Source organism: Pseudophryne corroboree, chromosome 6 (genome assembly GCF_028390025.1).
Source record: "Pseudophryne corroboree isolate aPseCor3 chromosome 6, aPseCor3.hap2, whole genome shotgun sequence".
Taxonomy (NCBI): Eukaryota; Metazoa; Chordata; class Amphibia; order Anura; family Myobatrachidae; genus Pseudophryne; species Pseudophryne corroboree.
The window spans coordinates 39,421,527-39,433,845 of NC_086449.1; the positions used below are offsets into that span (position 1 = coordinate 39,421,527).

At 49.0% G+C, this 12,319-nt stretch overlaps 1 non-coding gene across 1 annotated transcript; it reads left to right on the forward strand.

Moving 5' to 3' along the window:
* The first annotated feature begins 1,569 nt into the window (after nt 1-1,569).
* On the forward strand, nt 1,570-1,641 carry TRNAW-CCA (transfer RNA tryptophan (anticodon CCA)). Its single transcript has one exon. It is a non-coding gene; the product is annotated as a tRNA-Trp (tRNA).
* Nucleotides 1,642-12,319: the final 10,678 nt, after the last annotated feature.

A 12,319-nucleotide genomic window follows, 5' to 3' on the forward strand; every position in this document is an offset into this window, starting at 1 on the left:
GGGACTACACATCCCAGCATACCTTGCAAACGTTTTGCAGCTAGAAAAGACTAAATTTGTGGAAAGGCATGCTGGAATGTGTAGTTCCACAGCATGTATCCTACCCCTTATTTAGCATAATCAGATTAGGCAACCCTGTCTCTCCAGCTACAGTGGAACTACAAGTCCCAGCATGCCATGGAAAGAGCTGTTCAACGCATGCTGGGACTTGTAGTTCCACAACTGGGAAGCTAGACACTACCATACCTAAATTCAATTTCTCATCCTGCTGATAGTCCTAATACTCATTCAGAATCCTGCTCTTCTTCCTCCTCCTCCATGTTCCGCTGGTCCTCCTGGGGCAGAGACATGCTGCTACTCCTGTATTCCTGCCCGGCCAGCTCCAGGTCAGTGTGCAAATGTAAACAGCAGAATGCTCCCCTGAATCAGGGCTGTACCATCAGTAACTGGGGATGGGGGGGTTGGAAGTTCTCAAAGTGGACAAACTACTCCATTTCTTTGTCATAGCACTCTGCCAGATAAACGCAATTATCGGAAAGTGTTATAAAAGTGGCCCTCACACTCGAGTACACAGAAGGCTGGAAAGCCCTGTAAGACTATGTTTATCTACAGGGCAGACCCCCCCCCCCTGCCTCCCCCCTGTAGTGGAGATGGCCAGACCTGCTTAGTGTAATCCTTCAGATGCTCCTGCATCTTCTGAGTTCTGACCTCAGCAGCCTGTGTGCAGGGCAGGCGACCGCGGCATTGTAGAGAGTGAGTGATGGTAACTCACTCTCTGCAGCAGCACCCTCTACAGTATGGCGCTCTACGCGGCAGCGTAACCCGAGTATATGCCTCCCCAGCATCTTCACAAACTTGAGAAGACTGACTGCATTGCTCACATGATAATGAATCAGTGGATGAGGGAGAGAATCTGGTGTGATATACACCGCACAGCTTGTGTTTTACCATGTTTACAGTAAACAACACTCACACACCCACAGACAAAGATACAATTGCAAGTCTGCCCTTACTGTATGTGAGAAGGAGACATAAAATGGAGGAGGGACAGCACACCGAAGCCTGACAAACTCAGTAAGCTGTACAGGCTCTAATATAAATCACAATATAACCGGATGAATTTGTCCTTTTCAGGACACTAGGATTGTGTACAACAGCGGCTCTCCCCCGTTTTACACCCCTGTACCAGTTATCTGTGTATTCTGGAGAGTCTGGAGGAGCTGTGTGCCCTTGCTGCTGCAGCTGTAAGCAGAGGAAGGCACCAAAATGCCGCTGGTCCCGCTCTGAGGTAGCTCCGCCCCCTGCAATGGCGCCGGAGCTTTTATAGATATTCATACTGGCAAAGTCCCCTTTACTGTTGAAAACATCACATAAATGCTAGTTTTACACTACCACTGCCAGTGTACATGGGGGGGCTGTAGCGGGACCCCACGTGGAGGGTCCCATACGCCGTTCCCCGCGTTGCGCCACACAAAGTACTGGGGGGGCCCCCTAGCGCGGCCCCCGGTTTGTACTCACCACTCTTCTCACCTTCAGGCTACTGCTAGGGGCAAGCGACTGCTCACAAATGACCTTGTGGTGCAACGGTAGCGCGTCTGACTCCAGATCAGAAGGTTGCGTGTTCAAATCACGTCGGGGTCAATAACCATTTTGAAGATGAAATTTACCAAATGAAACACCATAAAAGAAACAAGCTGCCAAGTCTGTCATCCACCTTCTGTAATGTGATATTTGCTCACAGGGATAACTATATCACCTGCACAGTTTCATAATAAATGTCCATTGTGCTCATTTCTCATAATACTTATGCAAAAAATACCCAGTTTATTGGAAATTACCATATCTTGACATTGAAGCATACTCTGTACTCTTGGTTTCTTTATGACTAAGTTTTGTTTCATATTTCATCATTTCAATTCCGGTCACAGACAACTTCAAAATTTTACATAAGGGCAAACACCAATATTTCTCTTATTTAATAAGACATTTACAAGTAATTTGATTTTTTTGATCAATGTTTCCTTTGATCTTACTTATTTTGTTAAGAATAATGACTTTGCAGTAAAGGGAAGACAACCAATCGTATTCTTGGGTTATGGAAGTAAGGATGTGGGCTTGTTTGCTTACCAATAACCAAATTCTTAATCCAGTGTATGCAGATAGTATATTGGTAGTCTAAAGCACCGGAATCAGTGAACAAGCGACTGCTCACAAGAGACCTCATGGCGCAACGGTAGCGCGTCTGACTCCCTTTACCTACCAATACGTTCTCCCTTTTGAGTCCATAAGTTCCATTTCCCTTCAGTTGTGACAAGAATAAACTGAATTGGATATGCACAAAGAAGAATCTACAGTAGAACAACTTGCACGAATTCCTATACACTTCTCCTGAGCACTCATTATAAATGCCCCTCTGCTGTTGCGTAGAGTCTCTACAATATGAAGACCCACCTAACCAGCATTTCCGTCTGCACTATCTACAATTATTAGTACAACTTCACAACACGAAGATTTGTGTTCTTCTGACTGAGTGACCCAGAAAGTGTAAATCCCAGCATCAGATGCAGTGACATTCCGTAACTCGAGGTCTCCATTCCTAGACATCGATGTTCGGCCAGCATACCCGGTACTCGATTCGACCGCGTCTCCAGCCCAGTTCTGGGAATAGACCTGAACTTGCTCTTTATTCTCCCAAGTCAGTGAGGTCGCTTTTGAGTTCCAGGAGCTCAGGTTAAGGCAGCACTTCAGAGTAACAGTCTCGCCCAGATGAGCAGTGACCTGCATTCTGTCACATGGGCAGCGTCCCTTGGCTTTATCTGAAAAAGGAAGAGATACCAAGTTACAGTGGATGAACTCAGAAGTTAGTTTTCCTTACATATCCCAATTTCAGGGAAATAAATATCACCACAGACACACACATATATGTAATACCCCACTAGGGGGAGATGTACTAAGCAGTGAAAAGAGTGGAGAAGTGAGCCAGTGGAGAAGTCGGCAATGGCAACCAATCAGCTGCTCTGTATAATTTTATAGTATGCAAATTATAAATGTTACTTCAGTGCTGATTGGTTGCCATGGGAAACTTCTCCACTGGCTCCCTTCTCCACTCTTTTCACTGCTTAGTACATCTCCACCTATGTGAGGTATTACGTCTGACACTATGGAGCGTGCTGCAGTGCATAAGATTACACAGGCAGATCATTCCCAGCTGCCTTGGCAGCTTTGCAGGAGGTCAGGAGCACCTCACATGACCAGTGACGGTTGGAAGCGAGTGACAGTTGGTCAGGAGTCAGGACAGAGCTGCAGTAGGGCAAGGATATATAAAAAAGCAGGCACTGTCCTGAGGTAACTGCTGAGAAGAGCATCTTGGGCTGCTGAGATGCTGGCGCATGTGGTGGCTGTTAGGGAGCTGTGTCTTGGAGACCAGGGCTGCATGAAAGGGAGCTGCCTGAGGCACTGATCGGGTGGTGCCAAGGCTCAAGGCCAACCATCCCTACATGTCGTAGCCAGAGGTGGACCCAGGGAGCAGCTGAGGGAGAGACAGCTGGGTGGCCCAGAGACAGATCAGGGGGCTGGCTAGGTGATGGAATGTTCTCCAAAACTACTCCCCATTCCCTCTCCCCTCCCCACCCCATGAGAGAGCTAGCACTTAGGAGAAGGTATAGTGCCCAGCTGATTAATTGCAATGGAGGGAAAATAGGATTTTGGTACCTACTGGTAAATCCTTTTCTCGTAGTCCGTAGAGGATGCTGGGGTCCACATTAGTACCATGGGGTATAGACGGGTCCACCAGGAGCCATTGGCACTTTAAGAGTTTGAGAGTGTGGGCCGGCTCCTCAATCTATGCCCCTCCTACCAGACTCAGTCTAGAAACTGTGCCCGAGGAGACCTCATACTTCGGGAGAAGGATATTACACAGATAGTGGTGAGATTCACACCAGCTCACACATACTGCTGCTGAAACATTACTTACCAAGTAACAATGCAGTTCTCAACTAAAACGAAGTTGTACTGAAACAAATAACAATTGCTGGAAAACGAAGCGCTGGGCGGGCGCCCAGCATCCTCTACGGACTACGAGAAAGGGATTTACCAGTAGGTACCAAAATCCTATTTTCTCTTACGTCCTAGAGGATGCTGGGGGTCCACATTAGTACCATGGGGATGAATCAAAGCTCCCAGAACGGGAGGGAGAACGCTGAGGCTCCTGCAGAACTGATTGACTGAACTTCAGATCATCAGAGGCCATAGTATCGAACTTGTAAAACTTTGCAAACGTGTTCGACCCAGACCAAGTTGCAGCTCGGCAAAGTTGCACTGCCGAGACACCCCGGACAGCCGCCCAGGAAGACCCCACTTTACGAGTAGAGTGGGCCTTAACAGGTTTTGGACACGGCAGTCCTGCCGTAGAATAAGCGTGCTGGATAGTGAACCTAATCCAGCGAGAAATAGTCTGCTTAGAAGCAGGACACCCAATTTTCTTGGGATCATACAGGACAAATAGAGGGTCCGACTTTCTGTGACGAGAAGTTCTCTTCACATATATTTTCAGAAGTAATTGAGGAGTCAGTAGCCACTGGCACCACAATAGGTTGGTTGATATGGAATGCCGACACAACCTTCGGAAGAAACTGCTGACGAGTCCGTAGCTCAGCTCTATCTTCATGGAAGATTAAGTAAGGGCTTTTACATGAAAAAAAACCCCAGCTCGGACATGCGTCTAGCAGAAGCTAAGGCCAACAGAGTGACCGCCTTCCATGTAAGAAATTTGACCTCCACCTCCTGTAGAGGCTCAAACCAATCCGACTGGAGGAACTGCAACACCACGTTAAGGTCCCAAGGCGCCGTAGGCGGTACAAGGGAGGTTGGATATGCAGAACTCCCTTCAAAAAGGTCTGAACCTCAGGGAGGGCAGCCAATTGTTTCTGAAAGAAAATGGATAGGGCTGAAATCTGGACCTTCACAGATCCCAACCTCAGACCCATATCCACTCCTGCTTGCAGGAAGAGGAGGAAACGTCCCAGTTAGGGTGGCCAATCCCGGGATCGGGATCGGCGGGATCCCGGGATTTGGGCCCAAAAATGCCGGGATTTGAATCCTGGGATTGGAGCTTCCAATCCCGGGATTCAAGGGATTACAGTGCGCATGTGCGGGAGGATGGGTGTAAGTAATGACACTTACTATTAGGCAGGCGGCCGCGGCAGCCATGGACAAGCTGAACGCGGCAGCACTTCAAATGTAGCGCCGGACGCCAGCCAATCAGAGCTGGCGGCTCGGCAGCCAATCAGGGAAGCTGCCACAGCAGCGGCAGCCAATCAGGAGCCACTGCTGCGACCGCTTCCCTGATTGGCTGCTGGTCCGCCAGCTCTGGTTGGCTGGCAGCCGGCGCTTCATTTGAAATGCTCCCGCGTTCAGTGAGTCCATGGCTGCTGCGGCCGCCCGCCTAATAGTAAGTGTCATTACTTACACCCAACCTCCCTCTCGCGCCGCTACCAACCCTTCCGCGGCGCTACCTACATCCTCCCTCCTGCACCACTACCTACACCCACCCTCCCGCACTGCTACCTACCCCCTCCCTACCTCCCGCACCGCTACCTACACCCTCCCTACCTCCCGCATCACTACCTACACCCTCCCTACCTCCCGCACCACTACCTACACCCTCCCTCCAGTGCTGCTCCCTGCAACCTTCACTGGTCCCTACTGCAATCCGAGGATCCCGGGAATCCCGGGATTGACCGTTTTTCAATCCCGGGATTGAAAAAACAGCCCGGATTGGCCTCCCTAGTCCCAGTTGAAACTCCACCATAGGAAACTTCTTGGACTCACACCAAGAGACATATTTCTTCCAAATACGATGAAATACGATGATAATGTTTAGATATTACCCCTTTCCTAGTCTGTATGAGGGTAGGAATAACCTTCTTCGGAATGCCCTTCTGAGCAAGAATCAGGCGCTCAACCTCCATGCCGTCAAACGTAGCTGCGGTAAGTCTTGATAGGCGAACGGCCCCTGCTGCAGCAGGTCCTCCCGAAGAGGAAGAGGCCTCGGCTCTTCTTGCAGTAGATTCAGAAGGTCCGCGTACCAAGCCCTTCTTGGCCAGTCTGGGACAATGAGGATCGCTTGAACCCTTGTTCTCCTTATGAGCTTTAGGATTCTTGGGATGAGTGGTAGTGGTGGAAACACGTACACTGACTGGAACACCCACGGAGACACCAGGGCATCCACTGCCACTGCCTGTGGGTCCCACGACCTGGAACATTAACACCGAAGCTTCTTGTTGAGACGAGAGGCCATCATGTCTATTTGGGGTAGACCCCAAAGATCTGTTACTTCCTTGAACACCTCCGGATGGAGTCCCCACTCTCCTGGATGGAGATCGTGTCTGCTTAGGAAGTCTGCTTCCCAGTTGTCTACTCCCGGAATGAAGATGGCTGACAGCGCCAACGCGTGCTTTTCTGTCCAGAGGAGTATTCTCATCACCTCTTACATTGCCGCTCTGCTCTTCGTTCCGCCCTGTTGGTTTATGTAAGCCACTGTTGTTACGTTGTCCGACTGAACTTGAATGGCCCGGTTTCTTAGAAGAGGGGCCGCCTGAAGAAGACCGTTGTAGATGGCTCCAGAATGTTGATGGGCAGGCCAGCTTCCAGGCTTGACCACCGTCCTTGGAAGGTCACCCCTTGAGTGACTGCTCCCCAGCCCCGGAGGCTCGCATCTGTTGTTAGCAGGACCCAGTCCTGAATTCTGAACCTCCAGCCTTCAAGGAGGTGAGGCAATTGGAGCCACCAGAGGAGTGAGATCCTTGCCCTTGGCGACAGACAAATTCTCTGATGCATGTGGAGGTGAGAACCCGACCACTTGTCCAGAAGATCCAGTTGCAAAGTCCGAGCATGGAACCTCCCATACTGGAGAGCCTCGTAAGAGGCCACCATCTTTCCCAATAGACGAATGCATTGATGAACCGACACCCGGGGTGGTTTTAAGACATCCCGGACCATGGATTGGCTCACCAACGCCTTGTCCCGCTGCACTTCCGTATCCAGGATCATTCCCAGGAATGACAATCTCTGGGTTGGTTCCAAATGTGACTTTGGAAAATTCAGAATCCAACCGTGACTCTGGAGCAGGCGCGTCATTAGAACAATGGACTGCAGCAGCTTCTCCTTGGACGATGCCTTTATCAGGAGATCGTCCAGATAAGGAATGATATTCACACCCTGCTTGCGGAGCAGTATCATCATTTCCGCCATCACCTTGGTAAACACCCTTGGTGCTGTGGAGAGGCCGAATGGCAGGGCCTGGAACTGAAAATGACAGTCCAGCAATGCAAAGCGGAGATAAGCATGATGCGGCAGCCAGATCGGAATGTGAAGGTATGCATCCTTGATATCCAGTGATACTAGGAATTCCCCCTATTCCAGACCTGATATCACCGCCCTGAGAGACTCCATCTTGAACTTGAACTCCTTTAGAAAGGGGTTCAATGATTTTAGGTTTAGAATGGGCCTGACTGAACCATCCGGTTTCGGTACCACGAAAAGGTTCGAATAGTAACCTTTGGTCAGCATGTGAGGTGGCACTGGCACAATGACCTGTGCCTCCACCAGCTTTTGGACAGCATCTTGAAGCACTGTGCTGTCCTCCAACAGAGTTGGTAAGCCCGACTTGAAAAAACGATGAGGAGGGAGACTTTGAAATTCCAGCATGTATCCTTGAGACACAATATCTACTACCCAGGGATCCAGGCCGGACGATACCCAGACATGACTGAACTGTCTGAGTCTCGCTCCCACAGACCCTCCGTCATGCGGAGGACTTTGTGGTACCTGAAGCAGGCTTTTGTTCCTGGGAACCTGCAGTGGCAGGTTTCTTGGACTTTACCCTACCTCCCCTAAAGAAGGTATTGGATGATCTGGTCTTTCTAGGCTTGTTAGGCCGAAAGGACTGCTGCGCAGCTGAGGAGAAGGATTTCTTCGGAGCAGGTGCTGCTGAGGGAAGAAACGGAGACTTACCCGCTGTAGCGGTGGATATCTACGCGTCAAGAGCTTCCCCAAAGAGAGCCTAACCTGTATAGGGTAGCGACTCCACGCTTCTTCTGGATTCCGCGTCGGCCGCAGCCACAGTCCCCAACAAACTGAAACAGACATGGAAGAAATTCCCGAAGCCATGGAACCCAGGTCGTTCATGGATTCTACCATAAAACCTGCAAAATCATGAATGTTGCGTAAATATAATGCAACATCATCCCTATCCATCGTATCCCAATCCTCAAGCAAGGTAGCCGACCACTTCACTATTGCCTTTGCAATCCATGCATTAGCAATAGTGGGACGTAAAATGGCCCCTGAAGCAGTTACATTGATTTAAGCGTGTTATCAATCTTCCTATCTGCCGGCTCCTTCAAGGCGGTAGATCCCGGAACAGGTAAAACCACCTTTTTTGAGAGTCTGGATACAGATGCGTCAACAATCGGCGGGTTTTCCCACTTTTTCCTATCCTCTTCAGGGAAAGGAAAAACCACCAGAAACCTCTTAGGGATCTGAAACTTCTTTTCAGGGTTAAACCATGCTTTTAAAAAAAAAATAGCATTCAGCTCCTTTGACGCAGGGAGGTTAGCGAGGCTTTCTTATTTACTTGCAAGAGATGCGGACCCACGCAACACATCCCCATCACCATCTGTAGTGTCAGAATCGGTATCCGTGTCGTCTTGTGTGACATGCACAAGCGCACGTTTGTGGGGGTATATAGCGGGGTGTCCAGAGGTAGCAGACATGGGCCATACTGCCATAGAACTCATAACTGGCAACCCCGTCAGAAATCTGAGAAATGTGAGAAATCCAAGTTTTGATAGAGGAAAACCACTCTGGTTCCCTTGCTGGTATCTGTGCTAAACCAGTGCTATTCTGATTACATGGAATGGGATCATCCTGGAAGGATAAATCCTCTGCAGCATATGACACAGTGTCCCTGGACATAGCTAAAGGAGACCACCAAACACTCCACACACACACAGGTGGGGGCAGACAGAGTTTTCCCCCCAAGAATGGCAAGAGAGAGACAGAGATTGGAGCCAACCCACACACAGCGCTTTCTAGCAAAGGGAGACCCCTTGTTAGTGCTGACTGTGCTCCTTAATAGGACACAGAGTCTAATTACAGCCTCCCCTCCCTTCTACAACCCCCTGGTACCGTGTACAGTAAGCTGGAGTTGCTGTGGAGGGACCTGTTCTTCCTCCCAGTGCTGTGCAGACAGGAAAATGGCGCTGGAACGCTGCTGGGTCCACTCTGAGAAGAAGCTCCGCCCCTTTAATGGCGCTGTCTTCCCGCTCTTCAGATGTTTATACTGACCTGAGGACTTTTGCTGGCTGAGAGCCGCGGACCCCGACAGGCTTGCTGACCAGTGTGGGGGGTAAGCGCTGGCCCAGGGCGCCCCTCACAGCACCGCACTATGTGCCTCTGGTACCTTCCAGGAGCGCAGTATTATACTGCGCTCCCTCCCCGTTGCCACCATCTTCACACCGGCCCCCCTCTTCCTAGGTTGATCGGTGACTCACTCACCACTTCTTCAACTCTGTAAGGGGTTGGCGGCATGCTGCTGGGGCGAGCGGTTCCCCTGTGGCGGAGACCGATCAGACCCCTCTGGAGCTCAGTGTCCAGTCAGCGGAGTCAGTGGCTCAGACCCCGCAGGGCAGACACTGCTCCCCCCCTTAGTTCCTCGCTGCAGGCAGGCTGTTGCCAACAGCCTCCTGTAAAAAAATGAACTCTAAAATAGAGATGAGCGGGTTCGGTTTCTCTGAATCCGAACCCGCACGAACTTCATGTTTTTTTTCACGGGTCCGAGCGACTCGGATCTTCCCGCCTTGCTCGGTTAACCCGAGCGCGCCCGAACGTCATCATGACGCTGTCGGATTCTCGCGAGGCTCGGATTCTATCGCGAGACTCGGATTCTATATAAGGAGCCGCGCGTCGCCGCCATTTTCACACGTGCATTGAGATTGATAGGGAGAGGACGTGGCTGGCGTCCTCTCCGTTTAGAATAGATTAGAGAGACACTTGATTTACTAATTTTGGGGAGCATTAGGAGTACTCAGTACAGTGCAGAGTTTTGCTGATAGTGACCACCAGTTTTATTTATAATCCGTTCTCTGCCTGAAAAAAGCGATACACAGCACACAGTGACTCAGTCACATACCATATCTGTGTGCACTGCTCAGGCTCAGGCCAGTGTGCTGCATCATCTATTATCTATATATAATATTATATATATCTGATTATCTGTCTGACTGCTCAGCTCACACAGCTTATAATTGTGGGGGAGACTGGGGAGCACTACTGCAGTGCCAGTTATAGGTTATAGCAGGAGCCAGGAGTACATAATATATTATATAGTGAGTGACCACCAGACACACAGTGCAGTTTATTTAATATATCCGTTCTCTGCCTGAAAAAAGCGATACACACAGTGACTCAGTCAGTCACATACCATATCTGTGTGCACTGCTCAGGCTCAGGCCAGTGTGCTGCATCATCTATATATATTATATATCTGTCTGACTGCTCAGCTCACACAGCTTATAATTGTGGGGGAGACTGGGGAAACTACTACTGCAGTGCCAGTTATAGGTTATAGCAGGAGCCAGGAGTACATAATATTATATTAAAACAGTGCACACTTTTGCTGCAGGAGTGCCACTGCCAGTGTGACTAGTGACCAGTGACCTGACCACCAGTATATATAATATTAGTAGTATACTATCTCTTTATCAACCAGTCTATATTAGCAGCAGACACAGTACAGTGCGGTAGTTCACGGCTGTGGCTACCTCTGTGTCGGCACTCGGCAGCCCGTCCATAATTGTATATACCACCTAACCGTGGTTTTTTTTTCTTTCTTTATACATACATACTAGTTACGAGTATACTATCTCTTTATCAACCAGTCTATATTAGCAGCAGACACAGTACAGTGCGGTAGTTCACGGCTGTGGCTACCTCTGTGTCGGCACTCGGCAGCCCGTCCATAATTGTATATACCACCTAACCGTGGTTTTTTTTTCTTTCTTTATACATACATACTAGTTACGAGTATACTATCTCTTTATCAACCAGTCTATATATTAGCAGCAGACACAGTACAGTGCGGTAGTTCACGGCTGTGGCTACCTCTGTGTCGGCACTCGGCAGCCCGTCCATAATTGTATATACCACCTAACCGTGGTTTTTTTTTTCTTTCTTTATACATACATACTAGTTACGAGTATACTATCTCTTTATCAACCAGTCTATATATTAGCAGCAGACACAGTACAGTGCGGTAGTTCACGGCTGTGGCTACCTCTGTGTCGGCACTCGGCAGCCCGTCCATAATTGTATATACCACCTAACCGTGGTTTTTTTTTCTTTCTTTATACATACATACTAGTTACGAGTATACTATCTCTTTATCAACCAGTCTATATATTAGCAGCAGACACAGTACAGTGCGGTAGTTCACGGCTGTGGCTACCTCTGTGTCGGCACTCGGCAGCCCGTCCATAATTGTATATACCACCTAACCGTGGTTTTTTTTTCTTTCTTTATACATACATACTAGTTACGAGTATACTATCTCTTTATCAACCAGTCTATATATTAGCAGCAGACACAGTACAGTGCGGTAGTTCACGGCTGTGGCTACCTCTGTGTCGGCACTCGGCAGCCCGTCCATAATTGTATATACCACCTAACCGTGGTTTTTTTTTCTTTCTTTATACATACATACTAGTTACGAGTATACTATCTCTTTATCAACCAGTCTATATATTAGCAGCAGACACAGTACAGTGCGGTAGTTCACGGCTGTGGCTACCTCTGTGTCGGCACTCGGCAGCCCGTCCATAATTGTATACTAGTATCCAATCCATCCATCTCCATTGTTTACCTGAGGTGCCTTTTAGTTGTGCCTATTAAAATATGGAGAACAAAAATGTTGAGGTTCCAAAATTAGGGAAAGATCAAGATCCACTTCCACCTCGTGCTGAAGCTGCTGCCACTAGTCATGGCCGAGACGATGAAATGCCAGCAACGTCGTCTGCCAAGGCCGATGCCCAATGGCATAGTACAGAGCATGTCAAAACCAAAACACCAAATATCAGTAAAAAAAGGACTCCAAAACCTAAAATAAAATTGTCGGAGGAGAAGCGTAAACTTGCCAATATGCCATTTACCACACAGAGTGGCAAGGAACGGCTGAGGCCCTGGCCTATGTTCATGGCTAGTGGTTCAGCTTCACATGAGGATGGAAGCACTCAGCCTCTCGCTAGAAAACTGAAAAGACTCA